The sequence below is a fragment of the Loxodonta africana genome, chromosome 2, assembly GCF_030014295.1.
Source record: "Loxodonta africana isolate mLoxAfr1 chromosome 2, mLoxAfr1.hap2, whole genome shotgun sequence".
In the NCBI taxonomy this organism is placed as follows: domain Eukaryota; kingdom Metazoa; phylum Chordata; class Mammalia; order Proboscidea; family Elephantidae; genus Loxodonta; species Loxodonta africana.
Genome location: NC_087343.1, coordinates 212,683,142 through 212,710,153, shown reverse-complemented (window position 1 = coordinate 212,710,153; position 27,012 = coordinate 212,683,142).

Below are 27,012 nucleotides of genomic sequence, written 5' to 3'. Positions count from 1 at the left end.
ATTTTTTGTTCCATGATCTTTATCGTTTTAGAGTTTATATTTAGGTCTTTGATCCATTTTGAGTTCTTTTTTGTGCATGGTGTGAGGTATGGGTCTTATTTCATTTTTTTGCAGATGGATATCCAGTTATGCTAGCACCATTTGTTCAAGAGACTTTCTTTTGCCCATTTAACTGACTTTGGGCCTTTGTCAAATATCAACTGCTCATATGTGGATGGATTTATGTCTGGATTCTCAATTCTGTTCCATTGGTCTATGTATCTGTTCTTGTACTAGTACCAGGCTGTTTTGACTACTGTGACGGTATAATAGGTTCTAAAATCAGATAGAGTAAGGCCTCCCACTATGTTCTTCTTTTTCAGTAATGCTTTACTTATCTGGGGCCTCTTTCCCTTCCATATGAAGTTGGTGATTTGTTTCCCCATGTCATTAAAAAATGTCACTGGAATTTGGATCAGAAATGCATTGTATCTATAGATCGCTTTTGGCAGAATAGACATTTTTACAATGTTAAGTCTTCCTAACCATGAGCAAGTTAAGTATTTCCACTTACATAGGTCTCTTTTTGTTTTTTGTGGTAGTGTCTTGTAGTTTTCTTTGTATGGGTCTTTTACGTCACTGGCGAGATTTATTCCTAAGTATTTTATCTTCTTTGGGGCTACCGTAAATGGTATTGATTTGGTGATTTCCTCTTCGATGTTCTTTTTGTTGGTGTAGAGGAATCCAACTGATTTTTGCATATTTATCTTGTATCCTGGTTCTCTGCTGAACTCTTCCATTAGCTTCAGTCATTTTCCTGAGGATTCTTTAGAGTTTTCTGTGTATAAGATCATGTCATCCGCAAATAGTGGTACTTTGACTTCTTCCTTACCAATCTGGATACATTTTATTTCTTTATCTAGCCTAATTGCTCTGGCTAGGACCTCCAGCCCAATGTTGAATAAGAGTGGTGATAAAGGGCATCCTTATCGGGTTTCTGATCTCAAGGGGAATGCTTTCAGACTGTCTCCATTTAGGATGATGTTGGCTGTTGGCTTTATATAAATACCCTTTAATATGTTGAGGAATTTTCCTTCTATTCCTATTTTGCTGAGAGTTTTTATCATGAATGGGTGTTGGACTTTGTCAGATGCCTTTTCTGCATCAATTGATAAGATAATGTGGTTCTTGTCTTTTGTTTTATTTGTATGATAGATTACATTAATTGTTTTTCTAATGTTGAACCATCCCTGCATACCTGGTATGAATCCCACTTGGTCATGGTGAATTATTTTTTTGAAGTGTTGTTGAATTCTATTGGCTAGAATTTTGTTGAGGATTTTTGCATCTACATTCATGAGGGATATTGGTCTGTAATATTCTTTTTTTGTGGTATCTTTACCTGGTTTTGGTATCAGGGATATGCTTGCTTCAGAGAATGAGTTTGGGAGTATTCTGTCCTTTTCTATGCTCTGAAATATCTTTAGTAGTAGTTGAGTTAACTCTTCTCTGAAAGTTTGGTAGAACTCTGCAGTGAAGCCATCTGGGCCAGGGTTTTTTTTCATTGAAGTTTTTTTTATTATGTTTTCAATCTCTTGTTATGGGTTTATTTAGTTGCACCTCTTTTCTGTTAGTTTAAGTAGGTAGTGTGTTTCTAGAAATTCATCCATTTCTATTTCATATTTGCTAGCATACAATTTTTCGTAGTAATCTGATATTATTCTTTTAATTTCAGTTGAGTCTGTTGTGATATCGTCCATCTCATTTCTTATTCGGGTCACTTATGTTCTCTCCTGTTTTTCTTTTGTCAGTTTGATCAATGGTTTATCAATTTGTTAATTTTTTCAAAGAATCAGCTTTCAGTCATGTTAACTATTTCAATTGTTTTTCTGTTCTCTATTTCATTTAATTCTGCTCTCATTTTTGTTATTTGCTTTCTTCTGGTTCCTGAGGATTTCTTCTGTTGCTCTCTTTTTATTTGTTCAGGTGGTGGGGATAATTCTTCAATTTTGGCCCTTTCTTCTTTTTGTGTGTGTGCATTTATTGATATAAATTGACTTCTGAACACTGCTTTTGCTGTGTTCCAAAGGTTTGGATAGGAAGTGTTTTCCTTCTCATCAGATTGTATGAATTTCTTTATTCCATCTTTCATGTCTTCTATAACCCAGTTGTTTTTGAGCTTGGTGTTGTTTAGTTTCCAGGTGTTTGATTTCTTTTTCCTGCTTTTTTCTGTTATTCATTTCTACTTTTATGGCCTTATGGTCAGAGAAGATGCTTTGTAATAGTTAGATGTTTTGAATTTTGCTAAGGCTTGCTCTATGACCTAATATGTGGTCTATTCTAGAGAACGTTCCATGTGCACTAGAAAAGAAAGTATGCTTGGCTGCTGTTGAGTGGTATGTTCTGTATATGTCTACGAGGTCAGGTTGGTTGACTGTGGCATTTAGATCTTCCGTGTCTTTACTGAGCTTCTTTCTGGATGTCCTATCCTTCACCGAAAGTGGTGTGTTGAAGTCTCCTACTATAAATGTCAAGCTGTCTATCTCACTTTTCAGTGCTGTTACTGTTTGTTTTATGTATTTTGCAGCCCTGTCATTGGGTGCATAAATATTTAATATGGTTATATCTTCTTGGTGTATTGTCCCTTTTATCGTTATATAGTGTCCTTCCTCATTCTTTTTGGTGGACATAACTTTAAAGTCTATTTTCTCAGAAATTAATATTGCCACTCCTGCTGTTTTTGATTATTGTTTGCTTGATATATTTCTTCCCATCCTTTGAGTTTTAGTTTGTTTGTGTCTCTAAGTCTAAGGTGTGTCTCTTTTTGGCAGCATGTAGACGGATTTTGTTTTTTTATCCATTCTGCCACTTTCTGTCTCTTTATTGGTACATTTAGTTCATTTACATTCAGTGTAGTTATGGATAGGTATGAGTTTAGTGGTATCATTTTGATGTCTTTTTTTGTGTGTGTGTTGGCAGTTTCTTTTTCCCACTTAATTTTTTGTGCTGAGTAGTTTATATATTGTCTTTTCCTCATATTCATTGTTGTTGATTTTGTTTCTGCTGAGTATTTTTTTCTTGTATTTTATTTTGACAAGTAGGATTAATAGTCTCCTTTGTGGTTTTTTTTTTTTTTTTTTTTATTTACCCCTATTTTCTAAGTTTTAAACCTAACTTTTATTTCTTTATATTGCCTTGGTTTCCTTTCCACATGAAAGATCTCTGACTACATTTCTTAGTCCCTCTTTATTGTTTTAATGTTGTCTTCCTGTTTCCTTGTTTCGAGTGTTTTTTTATCTTTATTTATTTTTGTGATTTCCCTATCTGGGTTAACATCTTGTTGCTCTGTCCTGTATTCTAGTCTTGGGTTGATATCTGATATTATTGATTTTCTAACCAGAGAACTCCCTTTAGTATTTCTTGTAGTTTTGGTTTGGTTTTTACAAATTCCCTAAACTTCTCCTTATCTGGAACTGTCCTAATTTTGCCCCCACATTTGAGAAACAGTTCTGCTCGATATATGATTCTTGGCTGGCATTTTTTTCCTTCGATGTTTTATACAAGTTGTCCCATTTTCTTCTTGCCCGCGTGGTTTCTACCAAGTAGTCTGAGCTTATTCTTACTGACTATCCTTTGTAGGTGACTTTTCATTTATCCCTGGCAGCTCTTCAAATTCTCTCTTTATCTTTGGTTTTGGCAAGTTTGGTTATAATATGTCTTGGTGACTTTCTTTTGAGATCTATATTATGTGTATTTTGATGAGCATCTTGGATAGATAGCTTCTCATGTTTCACAATATCGAGGAATTTTTCTGCCAACAAATCTTCAACAATTCTCTCTTTCTTTTCTGTTATCCCTCCCTGCTCTGGTACTCCAATCATTTATAGGTTATTTCTCTTGATAGAGTCCCACGTGATTCTTAGGGTTTCTTCTTCTTCTTTTTTTTTTTCTTTCATCTGATTTTTCTTTGGATGTGTTGGTGCCAAGTGTTTTATCTTCAGTCTCACTAATCCTGCCTTCCACTTCTTCCCTTTTGTTCCTCTGACTTTCTATTGAATTGTCTAATTCTGAAATTTTATTGTTAATCTTCTGAATTTCTGATTGCTGTCTCTCTATGGATTCTTGCAGCTTATTAAATTTTTCATTATGTTCTTGAATAACCTTTTTTAATTTCTTCTACTGCTTTATCTGTGTGTTCCTTGTCTTGTTCTGCAATTTGCCTGATCACGTTACTGATCTCATTCCTGATGTCTTGAAGAGTTTCGTAGATTAGTCTTTTGTATTCTGCACCTGGTAAGTCCAGGAAGGCACCTTCATCCAGAAGATTCCTTGGTTCTTTGTTTTGAGAGCTTGTTGAAGCGATCATGGTCTGCTTCTTTATGTGATTTGATATTGACTGTTGTCTCCGAGCCATCTACACATTATTGTATTAGTTTATTTTATGTTTGCTTACTGTATCCTAGCTGCTTTGTTTTGTTATGTTTTGATATGCCCAAATAGGCTGCTCGAGTGAGCTAGCTTGATTATTTTCACCTTTGAAACTCTAATGTCCTGTCACCAGGTGGCTAGAGCTGGTATCAGGTATATTAGCCTAGGAGTCCATTCACTTTTCTTGTATGGATTCAGCTCAAATATCCAGGTAGTTGGTCATCAAGTGTGTGGTACAGGCTCTGTCCTACAGTCTTAGAGGGGCAGGGGTGGTGGGTTTTGGTACAGGTATCTGGTTGCAATGGGAGGGTCACGCTCTGCACAAGGCAAGGGGCTGACAACCATCCCCTGAGTGTCTGTGAGGAAAATGCATCCCTTTTCCCTAGAGCACCCACGTGGGTGGGCTCTGCAGCCAGACTATGGTCACCTAATGCTTTTGGTTGTAAGGGCTGGGAGGTACCAGTTATCTTTGGACCTCTGTCATGGGTGGCTATGTGACCTGAGTGGAGCTACCAGTCCTTAGGCCCCTGATGTGGGTAGGTGAGGACCCTGTTTAATAGGTAAAACAATGTCAAACATCAAGCACTCAACTCTTCACCGTACAGCTGAAATGGTTGGAGTCTGCCAAAAAGGGCCTATTCTCCTGAAATAGGCCCACAGAGGTCCATGCAGAGGGGAAAGGTACTCAAAGTCCATGGATGGTTTATGCCTGGAGAGGAGCTGCTTCTGTCCTGAGTTCCCCCGTTAGTGGGGCTGGCAAATTATCATTTCCCCCAATCACAAGTTTTCTCCTTCTCTAAGGCCAGGAGGATGGCTCTAGGTGCTCAACAGTGCCTATCTCAGGCCTAGGGAATTCAGCCACTGAAGCCGGCTTGGGGGCCGGTGGGGGGGCATGGTAAAATATACGCAAACACTTAGCTTTTGCTGAGAGCACTGTTCTTCTCTGTTTCCGGGGGCGTGAGTAGGCTGTGTGGCTGGCTTCTTCTCCCTGAGGAAACTGTTGCCAAATGCTAGTACCAGCCCACCTCTGCTGCTCCAGGAGTGGTACCTGAGGGCTTTCTGTGATTCAGGTCCAGTAACTCCTCTCTGCTTCTGAACTGTCTCTTCCTCCCCTTGCCCCTCATTTCATTTTCAAAGCTTTCCTTTGATGCTCAGGGCTCCTAGCTAGTCGTAAATATACTAGTTTCACTTGTTTTTTCGTATCTTTGTTGTAAAAAGGGCTTGCCAGAAGTGTCTGTCTATTCTACCATCTTGGCTACACCTCAATCCATCCACATTGAAGTCTTTTGTCTCTGAGCTTCAATTTCCTCACCTGTCAAATGGGATTAATAATATCTGTTCTGCTCAAAGCACTTAAAACTATTTGCTGAATGAATGACTTTATTGAACAAGTGCTATATGATAGGTACTGTTCTAGGCACTAGGGACATATCATTGAAGCTTACATTCCAATGGGGGAAGACCAAAAACAAAAACCCCACAAATAAACAATGAAGAAAATAATTTTAGAAACGAAAAGAAAACAGAACATGGTGAGGTGTGCAAAGTAAATGTAAAAACGGTTTGAGGGCAGTGTCTGACCTCCTCTTACTTCACAAGGGGAAAGGAGAATCAAGATCAACAGCCTAAGGCTGATTTCCATGAGGTGGAGGTCAGACATGCCTTCTATCTCTGCTGTCTTTACTAATTCTGACATCAACCGTCCCTCTCACAGCACCCCGTACTGGGTTCAATAATTCATTGCAATGGCCACACAGAACTCACAGACCATACTCACAATTATGGGGTTAATTGGGGAAGTAACAGTTACAATTCAGGCTCAAGAACACTCAAGATAAAGTTTTTCCATCAGGATACTCTCTCCCCAGCCATGTTCAAAGGCATGCCCCTCCCTGGACCTCAGCTCTGCCCGAAGGCACTCAGCATCCTCTCTCCATGGGTCAGGAAGCCCACCATGCCATCTGGTGGTAGTGAGCTCCTCCTCTCTGCTCTGCATTTGGCTCTCTTCTAAGGCAAAGTTGACCAATCCCACTGGTAGGTCACAATCACCATATGACACAATCACCTGGGTGGGAGTTACAAGACCATGGCTAGAAAGACTACCTACAAAAGTAATTAATCCACTGTAGTAAAACACAACGAGATGCTGCTACACGTCCACTAAAATGGGTAAAATTAAAAAGAACAACACCACCAAATGTTGGTGAGGATATGTAGCAAATGGTACAATCATTTCTGAAAAAAGTCTGGAGTTTCTTACAAAGCTAAACATATGCCTATGACCCAGCAATCCCACTCTTAGGTATTTACCCAAGAGATGTAACAAAAATATACATCTACACAAAGAATTGTATGAATGTTCATAGCAACTTTCTTCTTAATAGCACAAAGCTAGAACAACTCAAGTGTCCATCAGAAAGAGAATGGACAAACTGAGATATACTGATGCAATGAAATAGAACTCAGTATAAAAAGAAACAAACTTCAGATACATGCAACAACATGGATGACTCTCAAAAACACATTGAATGAAAGAAGCCAGTCACAGAAAGTACATAGTGTATGGTTCTATTTATAATTCTAGAAAAGGAAAAACTAGCCTACGGTGAAAAAAAAGAACCGTGGGGGCAGGGACTCCCACCAACCCCAATGTTGTTGAGTTGATTCCGACTCATAGTGACCCTATAGGACAACAGAGACTCCAAATGGAGATATTTTCTCATCCTGGGCAAAGGGCATTGGTTGTGCCCTTTAATGTAACAGCACCAGAAAAAAAAAAAAAAAAAGCTACTTGTTCATTTATTTTAAATAATAAATTGACAAATTGAGGAGAATAATGCAGTAAAAATAAACTTCTTAACAAAGTAAGAGATAAACATTACACACAGATGACATCGAATATAAAAACCACATTTACTTTAGTGATCACGTTATTATTACAAATTTTAGGGAACAAAAAATAAACATATATGGACAGTCCACTCCTAATTATAATGGTTACATATGAAAAAGACAATTATTTTTGTTAAAAACAATAATAATAGTAATAAAACACAAAAATGTGTAACTGTTTAAGGAATTACATACATTTGTTGTCGTTGTTAAGTTGTTAGGTGCCGTCTATTTGGTTTTAACTCATATTGACCTTACGAACAACAGAACGAAACACTGCCTGGTCCCATGTCATCCTTACAATTGTTGTTATGCTTGAGCCCATTGTTGGAGCCACTGTGTCAGTCCATCTCAATGAGGATTTTCCTCTTTTTCGATGACCCTCTACAGGTCCATCTCCACAGACTGGTCCCTCCTGATTATAGGTCCAAAGAATGTGAGATGACGTCTCACCATCCTCTCTTACAAGAAGCATTCTGGCTGTACTTCTTCCAAGACAGATTTATTCATTCTTCTGGCAGTCCATAGTATATTTGATATTCTTCACCAACACCATAATTCAGAGGCATCAATTCTTTGGTCTTCTTTAGTCGTTCTCCAGCTTTCACATGCATATGATGCAATTCAGAATATCATGTGTGATCATTAAGGTTGTGTGTCAACATGGCTGGGCCATGATTCTCAGTGGTTTGGCAGTTATGATATAGTTTGGCAGTCATATGATTATATGACCACTTCCTTGATGAGATCTTCTATGAGTAGCCAATCAGTTCAAAGTGAGTTTCCTTGGGGGTGTGGCCTGCATCCAATATAGGTGGACATTTTGACAAGGCTCATTGGCTTTTGCTTGCTCTGGATCCTACAGCTGGCTCCTGTCCCTCTGACTTCCAGTTCTTGGGACTTGAGCTAGCAGTTTACCTGCCATTTTGCCTGCCGATCTTGGGATTCATCAGCCTCTGGAGCCTATAAGCCAGGAGAAGCCTCTAGTATGACCCATGGACTTGGGGCTTCCCAGCCTCCGAAACTGCTTGAGCCATTTCCTTAATATAAATCTCTCTCTATATATATTTATACATTTTACTGGTTTTGCTTCTCTAGTTCTACTCTGTCCTATAGAGTGGCTGTGAGTTGGAATCGACTGAACGGCAGTGGGTTTGGTTTTGGTTAGAGAATGCAGCCTAAGACATTTGTTACCGAGAGTGGTTCTACAGAGATAAAATTACAAGGATGGGTTTTCTAAATTAGTTCTCAACTCTGGTTAGTCTTAAAGATGTTGATGACTCTACTTCCAGTAGTAAAGAGGGCACTACTAATCCATGGCATGAGGTGGCAATAAAAATATGCAAAATATCACCACCAGCAGATCAGGTATTGATGAGAGGTGAGGCTCTCATGTTTGATACCTTTCTACAATTTTGTCATAATGAGAAGTATAAGGAAGCTGGTTGGTTGGTCCTACTTTTGCTAGACAAACTGGTGAAAGAAAGAGATGAGCTCAGGGCTTCAGGGGCAAAGCTCAAGTGCTGCATAAAAGACCTCAAAATTTCCACTTGTGCCTTGAAAGAAAGCCTGATTCCTTGTAGTAACAGAGCTGATATTGCTGAAAACCGAACCCAGAGTCTTATTGTAAGAGTGGCTGAATTACAACTCCAACTCAACTGCCAACCTTGAGAGGTGTCTGAAGTTAAAGTGAAGGCATTAATTTGGAAGAAATGGGATCCTGAAACCTGGGATGGGGACATAAACCCAGTAAAACCCAGTGCCCTCGAGTCGATGTGGACATATGGGCCAGACAATCAGGAAGCTGGAGACCTTGAGCCCTTAAATTTCGTTGAATCACTTCTGCCAACAGAATAGTTAGTCACTACCTCCCATCTAATGAGATTAACCCAGCTGCATCTAAAGTGCCTTTCTGTAAGTCGTTGCCTGAGGCAGATGCTTTACAAGACAATGCTGAATGTTCTCAAAACAATTCCCCACTGATTTTGTCCTCTGAACCTATAACTAGGCTTAAGTTCCAGCGAGCCTCAAAAGGTGAAGTACAAAGTGTAACCCAGGAGGAGGTATACTACACTCCAAAAGAACTGCTTGACAACTGAATTCCCAACCTCAAGTGGTGTCTGAAGTTAAAGTGAGGGCATTGATTGGGAAGAAATGGGATCCTGAAACCTGGGATGGGGACATAAGGGCATATAATCAGGCAGCTGGAATCCCTGAGCTGGGGTCTAAATTTTGTTGAATCACTTCTGCCAACAAAACCAGCCCTCTCACTCCCATCTGAAGAGATTACTTCGCCTTTGTCTGCTAAGCTACCCTCACCAGCAAAACCATTAGCCCCTGCACTCCCATCTGATGAGGTTAACCCAGCTAAGTGTGAAAGCTTTTATCTGAGTCATTGCTTGGGGTATTGCCCGAGGCATGTGCCTTGCAAGATGTTGCTGAATATTCTCAAAATACATCCTCATCACTCGTTTTGCCTTCTAGATTTGATTTAGGCAATAATATTGGAGCCGTTTTTCTCTGTCCTAGAATGTGACCCAGCTGGAGATGGACTCACAAGGACTGACAAGGACACATCAACTGGGCCCTGAGGTATAAAGACAATAGCTACAGCAATCTTGGAAAACATCTTTTAGGGAAACTTTCACATAAACAAATCATAAAACACAGCACAAAAGACCCACATAGTTTACACTCTTATCTTTTCCTGTTAGCATTTAGTGAATAGTAAGATTTGTTGGACCAGTGAAGACCCTCCTGACTGTCATTATGGAAACCTGTACTAATGATTATTAACACAGATAATTAAAAATGTAAAACCACAGTGATTTAGCAGTTTTGAGCCAATCTGTGAGAAGGTGAAGCTTTCATGGTTTTGCCCATTTGCAATGTTAATATATACTGATGACTTAGTAACGTTTCTCATGCTGTGACAGTACACTTGTCTATTTTCCCACTCTTGCCTATTCTGTAATATTTCATTAGACTAGGGCAGACATGGCTGTGGCAGCATGCTTGTCCTTTTTTCCATTTTTGAATATATGCTGAATGAAAATTTCTTTTTGTTTTACTAAACTTTGTGATGTTTTTACCCTACAACTGACCTATAACTAGACCTAAGTCCCAGCGAGCTCCAAAAGGTGAAATACAAAGTGTGACTTGGGAGAAGGTACACTACACTTCCAAAGAACTGCTTGACTTTTCTAATATGTACAAAAGAAACCTGGTGAATATGTGTGGGAATGGCTATCAAGGGTGTGGGGTAATGGTGCAAGGAACATAAAGATGAATCAGTCTGAGTTTATTGATATGGGCCCACTAAGCACAGATTCTTCACTCAGTGTTTCAGCTTGAGAAGTTAGGAAAGGATCTAGTGGTTTATTTGGTTGGGTTGCTGAAGCATATATTATGCTAAATCAAGTTGAAGTACCAGACCTGCCTTGGTATAGTGTAGAAGAAGATATCCAAAAGCTTAGAGAAATTGGTATGTTGGAGTAGATCAGGTTAGACCCACAGTCCCACACATGGAGTACCCAGAGGACACACCTTTCACCACAACAGTGAGGAACAAATTTGTGAAGGGAGCCCCAGCATCCTTGAAGACTGCCGTCATTACTATTTTATGTAAGTCAGATTTGACCACGGGAACTGCTGTAACTGAATTAAGACACTTAACTACAATGGGACTGATTGGACCCTGTGGTATTAGGGGCCAAGTGCGGCACTCAGTTAACAAAGACAAGGTGGATGTGGTTATTGCAATGGACGGTTGAGTCAAAGAAGTAATCAGAATAGTGTGATTTATAAGGACTTATGCTGTTGACTACTTAGTCATGGTGTCTGTAGGAAATCTAATAAATATTTACTTGATCTGTACAAGTGGAAGAACACTAGATCAAGTGAACAGCAGTCTAACTTGAATCACCAGACTAGAAAGTCATGGGCCCTCAGTCTATTCCCAGACTTGAGCAAGCTTACAGACCCACAACCCCTTGAATAAAGGGCAGGCCAGGTCCCTTGAAGAAGGACTCCATTACACTGCCAAAAATTTATACTGTTAATTTTTCTCCCAGACTTCACCAAAGTGATCTGCAGCCTTTTACTAGAGTGGCTGTTCACTGGGGAAAAGGAAATAATGAGAAATTTTGGGATTACTATGAAGTAGAGAAAACATGTTTTCTTTAGTGTTTTAGTATTGAAGTAGAGAGAATATATTTTCTAATGTTTGAGTATAACCATATAAGCTAGTCTTTGAAACATAATTACTTGCTCTGGTATCTGTCCCATGATTGTTCCTTTAAAGAAAAATAAGGTAATCAATTTTTAGTTGCTGATTAAACTATGTTCCTCTCCCAAGGGAAAAAATACACAAAACCAAGGTAGCTGAACAAAGCTTAGGTCCATCTTGTGACAGAAACCAGGATGGCATGAAGAGACTTGCAGGACTTCAATAATAGATCACTTAATCATCGTGTCTGCCTCAAAGAAAAACCAACATTCCTGAAAACCTCTAAACCCTGACCTTCCCCCTATAAAAACTCCAATTAGTCCTCTAGGTTTGGACAGAATTTGAGAGAAATTTAACCCTCTCTGTCTCTTGAATACTGGTATTCAATAAAGCCCTCTTACTGCTTACCTCCTCCTGTCTCAGTATTGGTTTTGCGGCAGGCGGTACGAATCTGCAATTTGTGGTAACAACTATATGTTGGCTCTGAACAGACACTAATTCCAGGAGACTCAAAACATCACTGTAGTGCACCAGTCAGAGTGGAGGCATCTGGAAGTTAGGTTATTAATGGACTCTTAGCTCATGTCCATCTCACAGTAGGTCCAGTATGTTCCCTAACTCATCCTGTAGTGGTTTCTCCAGCTCCAGAATGCATAACTGGAATACATATACTCAGCAACTGGCAGAGCCCCCACATTGGATCTCTGACAAGTGGAGTAAGGCCTATTATGGTAGGAAAAGCCAAGTGGAGTGACTGGAACTTCCCCTACCTAGGAAAATAGTAAACCAAAAGCAATACTGCATTCCTGCAGGGATTGCAGAAATTACTGCCACCATCAAAGACTTGAAGGTTGCACAGGCGGTGATTCCCACTACATCATCATTCAACTCTCCTGTTTGGCCTGTGCAAAAAACAGATGGCTCTTGGAGAGTAACAGTGGATTATTGAAAACTTAACCAGGTGGTGACTCCAATTGCAGCTGCCTTTCCAGGTGTGGTTTCATTGTTTGAGCAAATTAATACATCTCTTGGTACTTGATATGCAGCTATTGATCTGGCTATTGCTTTTTTCTCATACCTGTTTCAAGGGACCACTAGAAGCTGTCTGCCTTTAGCTGGCAAGACCAGCAATATACCTGTAGTGTTCTACCTCAGAGCTATATCAACTCTCAAGACCTATGTCATAATTTAGCCCTCAGGGACCTTGATTGCCTTTCCCTCCCACAAGACGTCACACTGGTCCGCTACATTGATGATGTTATGCTGATTGGATCTAATAAAGAAAAAGTGTCAATGACTCCGGACTTATTGGTAAAACATTTGTGTGCTGTTGTTGTTTTTAGGTGCCGTCAAGTTGTTCGCGACTCATAGCAACCCTACATGCAACAGAACGGAACACTGCCCGGTCCTGTGCCATTCTTACAATCATTGTTCTCCTTGGGCGCATTGTTACAGCCACTGCGTCAATCTATCTTGCTGAGGGTATTCCTCTTTTTTGCTGACCTTCTACTTTACCAAGCACGATATCCTTCTCCAGGGACTGGTCCCTCCTGATTAACATATCCAAAGTATGTGAGACTAAATCTTGCCATCTTCACTTCTAAGGAGCATTCTGGCTGTACTTCTTCCAAGACAGATTTGTTCATTCTTTTGACAGTCCACAGTATATTCAATATTCATTGCCAACACCATAATTCAAAGGCACCAATTCTTCTTTGGTCTTGGGAAATTAATTCAACAGTAATTCAGGTTTCTTCCACATCAGTGAAATTTCTAAGGGTCCAGTGGTGCAGGGCATGTTGAGATATTCTTTCTTAAGTGAAGGTAAATTATTCCATCTGGTCCCTTTCAAAACTAAAAAGGAGGCACAGTGCCTAGTGGGCCTCTTTGGATTTTGGAGGCAGCATATCCCTCATTTGGGTGTGCTACTTCAGCCTATTTATCAGGTGGCTCACAAAGCTGCTAGTTTTGAGTGGGACCCAGACCAAGAGAAGGCTCTGCAACAGGTTCAGGCTACTGTGCACGTGTCTCTGCCGTTGGGCCATATGAACAACTGATCCAGTGGTAGTTGGAGTGTCAGTGGCAGATAGAGTTGAGGTTTGGAGTTTTGGGCAGGTGCCTATTGGTGAGTCAAAGCGCAGATCCTTAGGATTTTGGAGCAAAGCCCTGCCATCCTCTGCAGATAACTACTCCCTTTTGAGAAACAGCTTTTGACTTGTTCCTTAGCCTTGTTAGAGACTGAATTCTTAACATGGGCCAGCAAGTCACCATGCAGTTTGAGCTTCCTATCATGAACTGGGTGTTGTCTGACCCACAGAGCCATAAAGTGGGATGTGAACAGCAGCACTGCACAATTAAATGGAAGTGGTATGGATTGAATTATTTCCCCAAAAAACTGTCTGTGTCAACTTGGTTAGGCCGTGATTTCCAGTATTGTATGGTTGTCCTCCATTTTGCGATTGTAATTTTATGTTGAGAAGATTAGGATAGGATTGTAACACCACGCTCACTCAGGTCACCTCCCTGATCCAAGGTAAAGGGAGTTTCCCTGGGGTGTGACCTGCACCACTTTTTATCTCTCAAGAGATAAAAGGAAAAGGAAGCAAGCAGAGAGTTAGGGACCTCATACCACCAAGAAAGCAGCACCAGGAGCAGAGCGCGTCCTTTGGACCCAGGGTCCCTGAACCTGAGAAGCTCCTTGACCATAGGAAGATTGAGGACAAGGACCTTCCTCCAGAGCCAACAGAGAGAGAAAGCCTTCCCCTGGAGCTGATGCCTTGAATTTGGACTTTCAGCCTACTTTACCATGAGGAAATAAATTTCTCTTTGTTAAAGCCATCCATCTGTGGTATCTCTGTTATGGCAGCACTAGATAATTAATACAGTTATATACAATATCAGGCCCAAGCAGGACCCGAAGGCACAAATAAGTTGTGTGAGGAAGTGGCCCAAATGCCCATAGTCTCCACTCCTTACTACATTCCGCCTCCCAGTCTGTACCTATGGCCTCACAGGGAGTTCCTTATGATTATTGCCTGATTTACATATGGTTCTGTGCAATATTCAGGCACCACTCGAAAGTGGATAGTGGCAGCACTTTCTGACACCTTATTGAAGGACGGTGGTGAAGGGAAATCCTTCCAATGGGCAGAACTTTGAGCAGTGGACATGACTGTTCACTTTGCTTGGAAGGAGAAATGACCAGATGTGCAAGTTTATACTGATTCATGAGCTGTAGTTTGACCGGATGGTCAGGGACTTGGAAGGAACATGATTGAAAAATTGGAGATAAGGATGTAGGGGGAAGAGGTATGTGGATAGACCTCTCTGAACGGGCCAAAGAAGTAAAGATACATATGTTTCATGTGAATGTTCACCAAAGTGTGACCTCAGCAGAGGATTTCAACAATCAAGTGGTTAGGATGATGTGTTCTGTGGAAACCTGTCATCCTGTTTCCCCAGCCAGCCCTGTCATTGCCCAATGGAGTAATGAACAAGATGGCTATGGTGGCTGGGATGGAGGTTATGTATGGGCTCAGCAATATGGACTTCCACTCACCAAGACCAACTTGGCTACAGCCAGTGCTGAGAGCCCAATCTGCCAGCAGCTGAGACCAACACTGAGTCCCAGATATGGCACCATTCCTTGAGGTGATCAGCCAGCAACCTGGTGGCAGGTTGATTACATCATACCACTTTCATCATGGAAAGGGCAGTGTTTTGATCTTACTGGAATAGACACTCTGGATACAGATTTGCCTTCCCTGCACGCAATGCTTCTGCCAAAACTACTATCTGTGGACTTAGAGAATGCCATATCCACCATCATGGCATCCCACACATCATCACCTCAGATCAAGGGAAACACTTCACAGCAAATCAAGTATGGCAATGAGCCCACGCTCATGGAATTCACAGGTCTTACCATGTTCCCCGTCTTCCTGAAACAGCTTGCCTGATAGAACTATGGAATGGCCTTTTAAAGACACAGTTATGGCACCAGCTATGTGGTAATACCTTGCAGGGATGGGTCAGTGTTCTCCAGGAGGCTGTATATGCTCTAAACCATCATCCAATGTATGGTGCTGTTTCTCCCATATCCAGGATACATGGGCCCAGGAATCAAAGGGTGGAAATGGGAGTGGCACCACTCACTATTACCGCCAGTGACCCACTGGCAAAATTTTTGCTTCCTGTCCCCACAACCAGTCAGTTGACCAGGTAGCTGTTTTCCAAATTTCTTGGCATAGACAAGTGAGCATTTCCAGCACTGCATCTGTTTGTTGAAACATCTCAATTGGTATTCTGTTAATTCCTGGAACCTTGTTTTTCACCAATGCCTTCAGTGCAGCTTGGACTTCTTCCTTTGGTACCATCGGTTCCTAATCATACGCTACTTCCTGAAATGGTTGAACGTTGACCCGTTCTTTTTGGAATAGTGACTTTGTGTATTCCTTCCATCTTCTTTTGATGCTTCCTGCGTTGTTTAATATTTTCCTCATAGAATCCTTCAATATTGCAACTTGAGGCTTGAATTTTTTTTTCTTCAATTCTTTCAGCTTGAGAAATGCTTAGGGTGTTCTTTCCTTTTGGTTTTCTATCTCCAGATCTTTGCACACTTCATTATAATACTTTCCTTTGTTTTCTGAGCCACCTTTTGAAATCTTCTGTTCAGCCCTTTTACTTTACCATTTCTTCCTTTTGCTTTAGCTACTCGACATTCAAGAGCAAGTTTCATAGTCTCCTGACATCCATTTTGGTCTTTCTCTCCTGTCTTTTTAATGCTTTCTTCTTGTATGATGTCCTTGATGTCATTCCACAACTCGTTTGGTCTTCCGTCATTAGCATTCAACGTGTCAAATCTATTCTTGAGATGGTCTCTAAATTCAGGTGGGATGTACTCAAGGTTGTACTTTGGCCCTTGTGGATTTGTTCTTCAGTTTCAAGGTGAACTAGCATATAAGCAATTGAAGGTCTGTTTCACAGTCAGCCCCTGGCCTTGTTCTGACTTATGACATTGAGCTTTTCCATCGTCTCTTTCCACAGATGTAGTCAATTTGATTCCTGTGTATCCCATCTGGTGAGGTCCACATGTATAGTTGGTTTATGTTGGTGAAAAGAGGTATTTGCAATGAAGAAGTTGTTGGTCTTGCTAAAAGCCTATCATGTGATCTCCAGCATTGTTTGTATCATCGAGGCCATATTTTCCAACTACCGACCCTTCTTTGTTTCCAACTTTTGCATTTCAATCACCAGGAATTATTAATGCATCCTGATTGCATATTCAATCAATTTCAGATTGCAGAAGTTGGTAAAAATCTCCATTTTCTTCATCTTTGACCTTGGTGTATAAATTTGAATAATAGTCATATTAACTGGTCTTCCTTGCATGTATATGGATATTATCCTATCACTGACAGCTTCGTACTTCCAGATCTTGAAGTGGTCTTTTTGATGATTAATGCAGCTCCATTCCTTTTCAATTTATCATTTCTGGCATAGTAGACTATATGATTGTCCAATTTAAATCAGCAAATTCCAGTCCATTTCAGCTCATTGATGCCTAGGGTATTGATATTTATGCGTTCCATTTCATTTTTGACAATTTCCAGTTTTCCTAGATACATACTTTACTACATTCCACATTCCAATTATTAATGGATGTTTGTAGCTGTTTCTTCTCATTTTGAGTGATGCCACATCAGCAAATGAAGGTCCCAAAAGCTCGACTCTATCCACATCATTGAGGTCGACTGTACTTTGAGGAGGCAGCTCTTCCCCAGTTGTATTTTGAGTGCCTTTCAACCTGGGGGACTCATCTTCGGGCACTATATCAGACAATATTCCACTGCTATTCATAAGATTTTCACTGGGTCCTTCTTCCTAGTCTTAGTCTGGAAACTCAGCTGAAACTTGTCCACCATGGGTGACCCTACTGGTATTTGAATACTGGTGGCATAGCTTCTAGCATCACAGCAACACACAAACCACCATAGTACGACAAACAGACAGATGCGTGGGGGAATGCAAAACTAGAGCAACCCAATTCCGACATGACTACTAATGGCCCAGACCTTTTAGTAATGAAGATTTGGATTACCCCACAAAGCAAAGAACCATGACTAGCTGAGGTGCTTGCTGAGGACCAGGGGAATATGGAATAGGTGGTAGAAGGTAGTTCTAAATACCCATTACAACCATGTGACAAATTGCAGAAATGAGGACTGCTAATTATGAGAATTTTTTCCTTATATGTGTGTCTGTGATGGTTAAGATTGTGTGTCAACTTGGCTGGGCCATGATTCTGTTTTGGCAGTCATATAATGTTGTGATCACTTCCGTGTTGACATTTGATATGTGATCGCCCCCCACGATGGAATCTGCTGAGTGGTGGGGGTGGAGATTGTAGCAGGTCACTGCCCCTCAGCCTTCATCTCTCTGCCTTCCACCACCTACTTCCTTCCTGTTCACTTTGCCAAGGTTGTTGGCTTGTTCTGGATGCAACAGATGTTGCTTATCTGATCTCCGGTTCTTGGGACTTGAGCTAGGAGCTTACCTTTCCATCTTAGGATTCATCGATCTCCACAGCCTGCAAGCAACAGTCCTCCTCCCCAACCTCCCAGTCTCGGGTTTGCCAGCCCCTACAGCTACATGATTTAGGAGAAACCTTGTGATCTTGCCTGCTGACCTTGGGGATTCCTTGACCTTCACAGCTGTGAATGGGAGCTCTGCTCTCCAACCTGCTGACCTTGGGTTCACCAGCTTCTGCAGCTCCATGAATTGGGAAAGGCCTCTATCCTGATCCAAAGACTTGGGACGTTCCAACCTCTACAATTGTGCGAGCTGTTTCCTTGATACAAATGTCTGTATATATACTTATATGCTTTTCTGGTTTTGCTTCTCTAGAGCACCCAGCCTCAGACAATGTGTGCAAGAAATATTTTTGTTCTCTTCAATTTTATAATATAAGATGTAAAGAGGGCTAGTGCATTTTCGGTTGTATGCATGTTAGTTGTATCATGTTAGGTGCAAGTATGACTTTATAATTGTCTTTATTCAGAGATTATGTATGGTTTAACAGGTGCCAAGTTGAGAACGGGTGGACTGTGATCATTAAGGTTGTGTGTCAACTTGTCTGGGCAATGATTCTCAGTGGTTTGGCAGTTATGATATAGTTTGGCAGTCGTATAATGACGTAATGACCTCCGTTATGATGTCTGATATAAATGATCATCTCCATGATGGGATCTGCTGTGAGTGTAGCCAATCAGTTGAAAGGGAGTTTCCTTGGGGGTGTGGCCTGCATCCAATCTAAGTGGGCTTTTTGGCAAGCGTCATTGGATTTTGCCCACTTTGGATCCGGTTCTTGGGACAGGAACTAGCAGCTTACCTAACATCTTGCCTGTTGATCTTGGGATTCATCGGTTTCTGTAGCCTGTCAGCCAGGAGAAGCCTCCAGTCTGACCCATGGACTTGGAACTTTTCAGCCTCTACAAGAGTGTGAGCCATTTCCTTGATATAAATCTCTCTCTATACATATTTGTATGCTTTACTGATTGGTTTTGCTACTCTAGAGAACCCAGCCGGAGACACCATGGCTTGTTTTACATACGTTTAGAAACATGAAAAGCACTATTCTGAAAATTTTTTTTCTTGTTTTTTAGTCTTCGAAAATTTGAATTCTTTCAATAACATATTTTTTATGCTACACTGTTTTCAATTGCTAAAATTGCAAGAAAATTCAAATGATCATCATATTAGATTTCAGATAAGTTTTAATAAGTTTTAGTTTACTAAAAAGTTTTTTGCAACTACCAACTGTTACCAGTAGTAAGTAAAATTTCTTACAGCAACCCACAAATTTCGTAGATTTTTAGATTATTTGCTTTTATGTATTTCAAAATTTCAATAGGAGTACTTACATTTCCAGAAATCAAACTATTTATGGATTTAATTTTGTGAAATAAGTTTCTGCCATTCATGTATGAACAATTTTTATCTTGAAGAATTAATTTTAAACTTATGCAGTACTTATTTAATTCATTTGCATCTGGCAATTTTGAAAAATTAAAGAAAAATTCTTATGTTGGTTGAAAGTTATGAATTTGATCAAATCATTTTTTAATCCATGATTGTATTACATCCAAGACTTTATTAAAGATATTTGTAGTAGGGAAAACTTACAGCCTGTTTGAAAATTAATTAAAGAAGTTTTGTTATGAGTTTAAAATCAGTTTAAACCAGGAACTACGTGGCCCCTGAAAATGAAACCATGGAGTCCTGTGCTGAGTAGCTCCTAGACTAGTGGAAGATTGATGACATGAGCACAATTAAATGTTCTGGAATTCCCACTCTTCGCAATGTTATCCATAATTTCTTATGATCCACACAGTCTAATGCCTTTGCATAGTCAATAAAACATAGGTAAACATCCTTCTGGTATTCTCTGCTTTCAGCCAGGATCTATCTGGCATCAGCAATGATATCCCTGGTTCCACATCCTCTTCCGAAACCGGCCTGAATTTCTGGCAGTTCCTTGTCGACATACTGCTGCAGCCATTTTTGAATGATCTTCAGCAAAATTTTGCTTGTCTGTGATATTAATGATATTGTTCTATAATTTCCACATTTGGTTGGATCACCTTTCTTGGGAATAGGCATAAATATGGATCTCTTCCAGTCAGTTGGCCAGGAAGCTGTCTTCCATATTTCTTGGCATAGACGAGTGAGCACCTCCAGCGCTGCATCTGTTTGCTGAAACATCTCAGCTGATATTCCATCAATTCCTGGAGCCTAGTTTTTCACCAATGCCTTCAGAGCAGTTTGGACTTCTTCCTTCAGTACCATCGGTTCCTGATCATATGCCACCTCTTGAAATGGTTGAATATCGACTAATTCTTTTTGGTATAACGACTCTGTGTATTCCTCCCATCTTCTTTTGATGCTTCCTGCATCGTTTAATATTTTTCCCATAGAATCCTTCAGTATTGCAACTCGAGGCTTGAATTTTTTCTTCAGTTCTTTCAGCTTGAGAAACGCCGAGCATGTTCTTCCCATTTGGTTTTCCATCTCCAGCTCTTTGCCCATGTCACTATAATACTTTACTTTGTCTTCTCGAGACACCCTTTGAAATCTTCTGTTCAGTTCTTTTACTTCATCAACTCTTCCTTTTGCTTTAGCTACTCGATGTTCGAGAGCAACTTTCAGACCACTTATAATAGCCCCTAAGAAAAATAAAATACTCAGGAACAAGTCTAACCAGGGATGTAAAAGACCTATACAAAAAAAACTACAAAACACTACTGGAAGAAACCAAAAGAGATCTACACAAATGGAAAAACATCATGCTTGTGGATAGGTAGACTCAACATTGTGAAAATGACAATTCTACCCAAGGAATTTACAAATACGATGTAATATCAATCCAAATACAAACAACATTCTTAAAGAAATGGAAAAACTAATTAACTTTGTATGGAAAGGGAAGGGGCCCTGGATAAGCAAAACACTGTTGAAGAAGAGGAATAAAGTAGGAGGACTTGCTCTCCCTGACCTCAGAACCTACTCTACAGCTGCGGTAGTCAAAATAGCCTGGTACTCGTACAATGACAGATACATTGACCAATGGAACAGAATTGAGAACCCAAATGTGAATCCATCCACCTAAGGACACCTGAACTTTGACAAGGGCCCAAAGTCCATCAAATGGGGAAAAGATAGTCTTTTTAACAAAGAGTACTGGCAAAACAGGTTGTCCATCTACCTGAAAATGAAACAAGACCCATACCTCACACCATACACGAAAACTAATTCAAAATGGATCAAAGACCTAAATGTAAAGCCAAAAATTATAAAGATCATAGAAGAAAAAATAGGATGAACTCTAGAGGTCCTAATACACGGCATTAACAGGGTACAAACCACAACTCACAACACATGAACACCAGAAGATAAGCTACATAACTGGGATCTTCTAAACATTAAACACTTATGCTCATCAAAAGACTTCATCAAAAGAGTAAAAAGAGAACCTACAGACTGGGAAAAAATTTTGGCTATTACAAATCCAACAAAGTTCTAATCTCTAAAATCTATAGGAAAATTAAACACCTCTACAACAAAAAGATAAATAATCCAATTTAAAAATGGACAAAGGAAATGAACAGACACTTCACCAAAGAAGACATTTAAGTGGCTAACAGACACAAGGGAAATGCTAGTGATCACTAGCTATTAGAGAAATGAAAATCAAAAGCACAATGAGATACCATCTCACCCTGGCATTACTGGCACAAATCAAAAAAAGAGGAAATAACAAATGTTGGAGAGGCTGCAGGGAGATTGGAACTCTTTTGTACTGCTGGTGGAAATGCAAAAGGGTACAACCATTTTGGAAAATGTTACGGTGCTTCCTTAAAAAGCTGGAAATAGAAATACCATATGATCCAGCAATTCCATTTCTAGAAATATATCCTAGAGAAATAAGAGCCATCACATGAACAGACATATGCACACTTATGTTCACTGCAGCATTGTTCACAATAGCAAAAAGATGAAAACAGCCCTAGGTGCCCATCAACAGATGAATGGATAAACAAACTATGGTACATACACACGATGGAGTAGTATGCAATGATAAAGAACAATGATGAATATGCAAAGCATCTCACAACATGGCTGAATCTGGAGGCAATTATGCTGAGTGAAATAAGTCAATCACAAAAGGACAAATATGTATGAGATCACTACTATAAAAACTTGTGAGAAAGTTTACACCCAAAAATAAACAATCTTTGATGGTTATGATGGAGGGAAGTGGTGGGGATGGAAAAACACTAAATAGACAATAAAACCAAAACTAAACCCATTGCTGTTGAGTTGATTCTGACTCATAGCGAACCTATAGATAAGTGGTACCTTTGGGAAAGTGTAAAACAGTTCACAATACTGGGGAAGCCAGCACAACTTGTACAAGGCAAGGTCATGGAAGCTCCATAGACACATCCAAACTCCCTGAGGGACCGAATTACTGGGCTGAGGGCTGTGGGGACCATGGTGTCGGGAAACATCCAGCCCAATTGGCATAACATAGTTTATAAAGAAAATGTTCTACGTTCTACTTTGGTGAGTAACGTATGGGGTCTTAAGAGCCTGTGAGGGGCCATCTAAGATACACCACTGGTCTCACTCATTCAGGAGCAAGGGAGAATGAAGAAAACTAAAGACACGAGGGAAAAATAGTCCAAAGGACTAATGGACCACAACTACCACAGCCTCCACCAGACTGAGTCCAGTAAAACTAGATGGTGCCCAACTACCAACACTGACTACTCTGACAGGGTCCTGGACAGAGCTGGAGAAAAATGTAGAACAAAATTCTAACTCACAAGAAAATACCAGACTTACTGGTCTGACAGAGGCTGGAGTATGGCCCTTGGACACCCCTTTAGCTCAGTAATGAAATCACTTCTGAGGTTCACCCTTCATCTAAAGTTTAGATGGGCCCATAAAACAAAATTAGGTTAAAGAGGCGCACCAGCCCAAGGGCAAGGATTAGAAGACAGGAGAGGACAGGAAAGCTCATAATAGGGAACCCAGGGTCGAGAAGGGAGAATGTTGACATGTGGGATTGTTAACCAATGTCATAAAACAATATGTGTACGAACTGTTTCTATAGAGAAGCTAGTTTGTTCTTTAAACCTTCATCTAAAGTACAATTAAAAAAAAAAAAAACTCATGAATTGGCCAAGTATTTCATTTATAAATTTCACCTTTAAAAATATTTAACTCAGGAGATAGAGCAAACATGGAGCTATTGACAGAAGCACCATGCCGTTCCTCTGCAGCAAAGACCCAAAAAACTAAGTAAAACATATACAGACATCAGTCCTGGAACCCTGAGCACCAAATGAAGGAATAAAGAAATCAGTCAAGCACTGAATGGAATAAGAAACTTACAGAGAACAAGGAGAGCTATGGAGTGGAGGTTCCATTCCAGCTAACTTGACTGGATTCACAACCTTGGGCTATAATCGCCAAAGAACTCAGACAGGGAGTACAGGAAGGCAACTTCATGAAGCTCCCAACTGGAGACAGAGCTCCCAGTAACCAGGGATACGTACTTTCCCACCCCACACTCTTCTTCCCTGTACGAGGCCTCCCCTGCTTGCCAACGAGCCGCAGTCACTTGGCTGGAGAGACACTCGCTCACTGCTGCCCAGATTCACCATCTTGGACCTGAGCCACCAAGGACTGCAAACAGGGAGTATGGGAAGGCAGCTCCCAGCAGAAGACAGAGCACCCAGTAACCAAGGATACAGGCTTTCCCCCTGCTTCTCACCCTTCTTTCCTCTATTCGGCCTCCCACATGCTTTCCCACCCTGCAACCTTCTTTCCTATACAAGGCCTCCAGTGCTTGCCAACAGGCCATAGTTGCTCAGCCGGAGAGACAGAAGCTCCCTGCCTCCAGGGTCTGCCCTGCCCCCAAAGCCAGCCCCTTCAGCACCATTTTTTTTAATTTGTATTTTTGTTTGCTTTTTGAAAGTTTTTTGGGCTTTTTTATTCTTGTTGCTTTTATCTCTCTCCCTTCCTTCCTTTTCCTTCTCCCACACAGCTAGCCCTGTGTGTTATCCCCTCCCCTTCTTGACAGGCTGTGATTTTTTTGGTTTGTGTGCTTTGTTCTTTTTTTGTTTGTTGATATTATTTTCTGGACTTTTTTTTTTTTTTTTTTTGCTTCTCTCTCCCTTCCTTCCTTTCCTTCTCCCACCCAACCTAGCCCATGCGCCAACCACTCCCCTTGCTGATGGGCTGTGATTTTTTTATTTGCTTTTTCTTTCCTTCTTTTTTTCTGTTTCTTCTTTCTCTCTCATTCCCTTTCTTCTCTTTCACCTGCAGAGTCCTGTGCACCGCCCCAACATCTTTTTGGGGGGCCATGCTGCACAGCTCAGTTGGAGGGCCACTGCTTATGACCTCCCTGGGTCTGCACCACCGTCATCCACTGGCTCCCTCAGCATCATTTATTTATTTATTTATTGTTTTTGTTGTTGTTGTTATTGTTTCTTTGCTCTCTCTCCCTTCCTTCTCCCATCCACTCAGTCCCGTGTGCTGCCCCCAACTTCTTGGTAGGCCATGTTGTATTGCTCAGCTGGAGAGCCTCTGGTACACGGCCTCCCCAGGTTTGAGCTGCCCCCACAGGCCAGCTCCCTCAGTGCCATATATTTTATTTTTCTTTATCTTTCTCCTTCTCCTTTTACTTCTCCCTCCCACCTAGACCCTGGGCTGTCTCCGACCCTTCCTGATGGGCCATGCCATTCCACCTGGCGAGAGAAACATCAGCTTGCCACAAGTCCATTACTTCCCCACCCCCAGTGGCCAGTGCATCCACCATCATATTTTTTTGCTCCTGTTATTTTTATTTTTTTAATTAATTGTGATTTGTTTGAGTTTTGGTTTCTTCTGTCTTTCCTCTCCTTCCTTTCCTTTCTCCTGCCCACCTAGCCCCGTGCACCACCCATGCTGCTTCTTGATAGGCTGAGACACACCACTTGGCTAGAGAGCCACCAGCACATGGCCTCACCAGATCCATCATGCCTCTACCTGCCAAATCCTACTGCATCGCCATTTTATTTACTTTTTCTTTTTTTACTTCATTTTTACATTTTTAAAACTTTTTTTGCCTTTGTTTCTCTCTTCTTTCACTCACCCACTTAGCTCTGCACTTCACATCCTCTCCTTTTCCTCCTGCCTATCTGCACTATTCATTGAGTGGCACACCCCCAAATGGTATCGATGATGTCCCCCAGGCCTCTCCCTGCACATCCTACCAATCCCACCCAGTTGCCCCCAGTTTGTGCTGCAAGCTACACATCCCTGCCCCTCCACCCCTGGTAGACCCCCCTGCTGCACCATAGCTAAGTGGCTGGCCCTGCCCCTCTGAAGGAGGTGATGAGAAGTATCATGCCCACCAGTCAGCAGACAACAAAACACACCCAGGCCACCTGCCCAGACATAACCAAATAAAACAAAAAAGCAGGAAGAAACAATGAAATATGCAATCAATAAATGAATAAAATAATTCCCAAATATCCTGGAGACCCAAAACCCAGTGCCATCAAGTTGATTCCGACTCATAGCGACTCTATGAGTCTATCCTGGAGACAGCAGACAATATCAAAACACACACACAAAAAAGGAGAGGTTGGCTCCAGAAAATGACCAAAATAAAACACCAGATGGCCTTTTGCTAGAAGAAAAGGCATTGGAACTACCTGGTAGGGAATTCACAACTCTAATATTCAGTGTTCTGCAACAGAGGAACAAAAATGCAAACGAAAGCAGGGAAAAAATAGACAAAATCATTGAAAATACAGACAAAATCATGGAAAAGACAGACAAAACAATGGAAGATATCAGGAAAATAATACAGGAACAAAACATCAAAATAAATAAACAACTAGAAATCATACAAAAACATCAGTTAGAAATTTAAAAAAAACAATATTTCACAAATGGACAATGCAATATAAGGTTTTAGGCTGGAAGACAGAATCAGTGAAATTGAAGACAAATCCTTGTGTACCACTTTGTTTGAGGAAAAATTAGAAAAAAGAATGAAGAAAAATGAAGAAACCCTGAGAACAATATTCGATACAATCAAAAGCAAAAATATGCATGTGATCAGAGTTCCAGAATAGGGGGTGAAAACAGAAAACACAGAGAGGATCACTGAAGATTTGCGGACAGAAAACTTTCCTAATAACATGAAAGACAGAAAGCTGACCATCCGAGAAGCTCAACGAACCCCATATAGGATAAATCCCAAAAGAAAAACACCAAGACATATCATAATCGCACTCGCTAAAACCAAAGACAAAGAAAGAATCCTGAGAGCAGCTTGAGGAAAAAATGAAAAGTCACATACAAAGGAGAAACAAGAAGACTAAGCTCTGATTACTCAGCAGAAACCAAGCAGGCAAGAAGGCAATGGGATGACATATGTAGAATCCTGAAAGAAAAAAACTGCCAACCAAGAACATATATCCTGCAAAGCTCTCACTCAAATATGATGGTGAAATTAGGACATTTCCAGATAAACAGAAATTAAAGAAATAAGTAAAAACCAAACCAAACTTGCAATAATTATTAAAGGGAGTCCTTCAGTTAGAGAATCAACAACATCAGACAACAACCTGAGTCTAGGTCATAAGACAGTATCAGCCAGATACCAACCTAGATAATGAACTCTCGAGGATAAAACAGAACTTAGAAATTTACAACAGGGAAGCAGAGATGTCAATTTGTAAAAACCAACAATGTTAGAACAATAAAAGAGGGAATAAATGCTGTAGGTATAGAACTTTCAAATGGAGAGGAAGACAAGGCATTATCAAGTAATAAAAGACTGGTTTCAACCTAGGAACCACAAAGAAAGACTGGTTTCAAGGTAACCACAAAGAAAGTTAACAAACCTACTCATCAAAATAAAG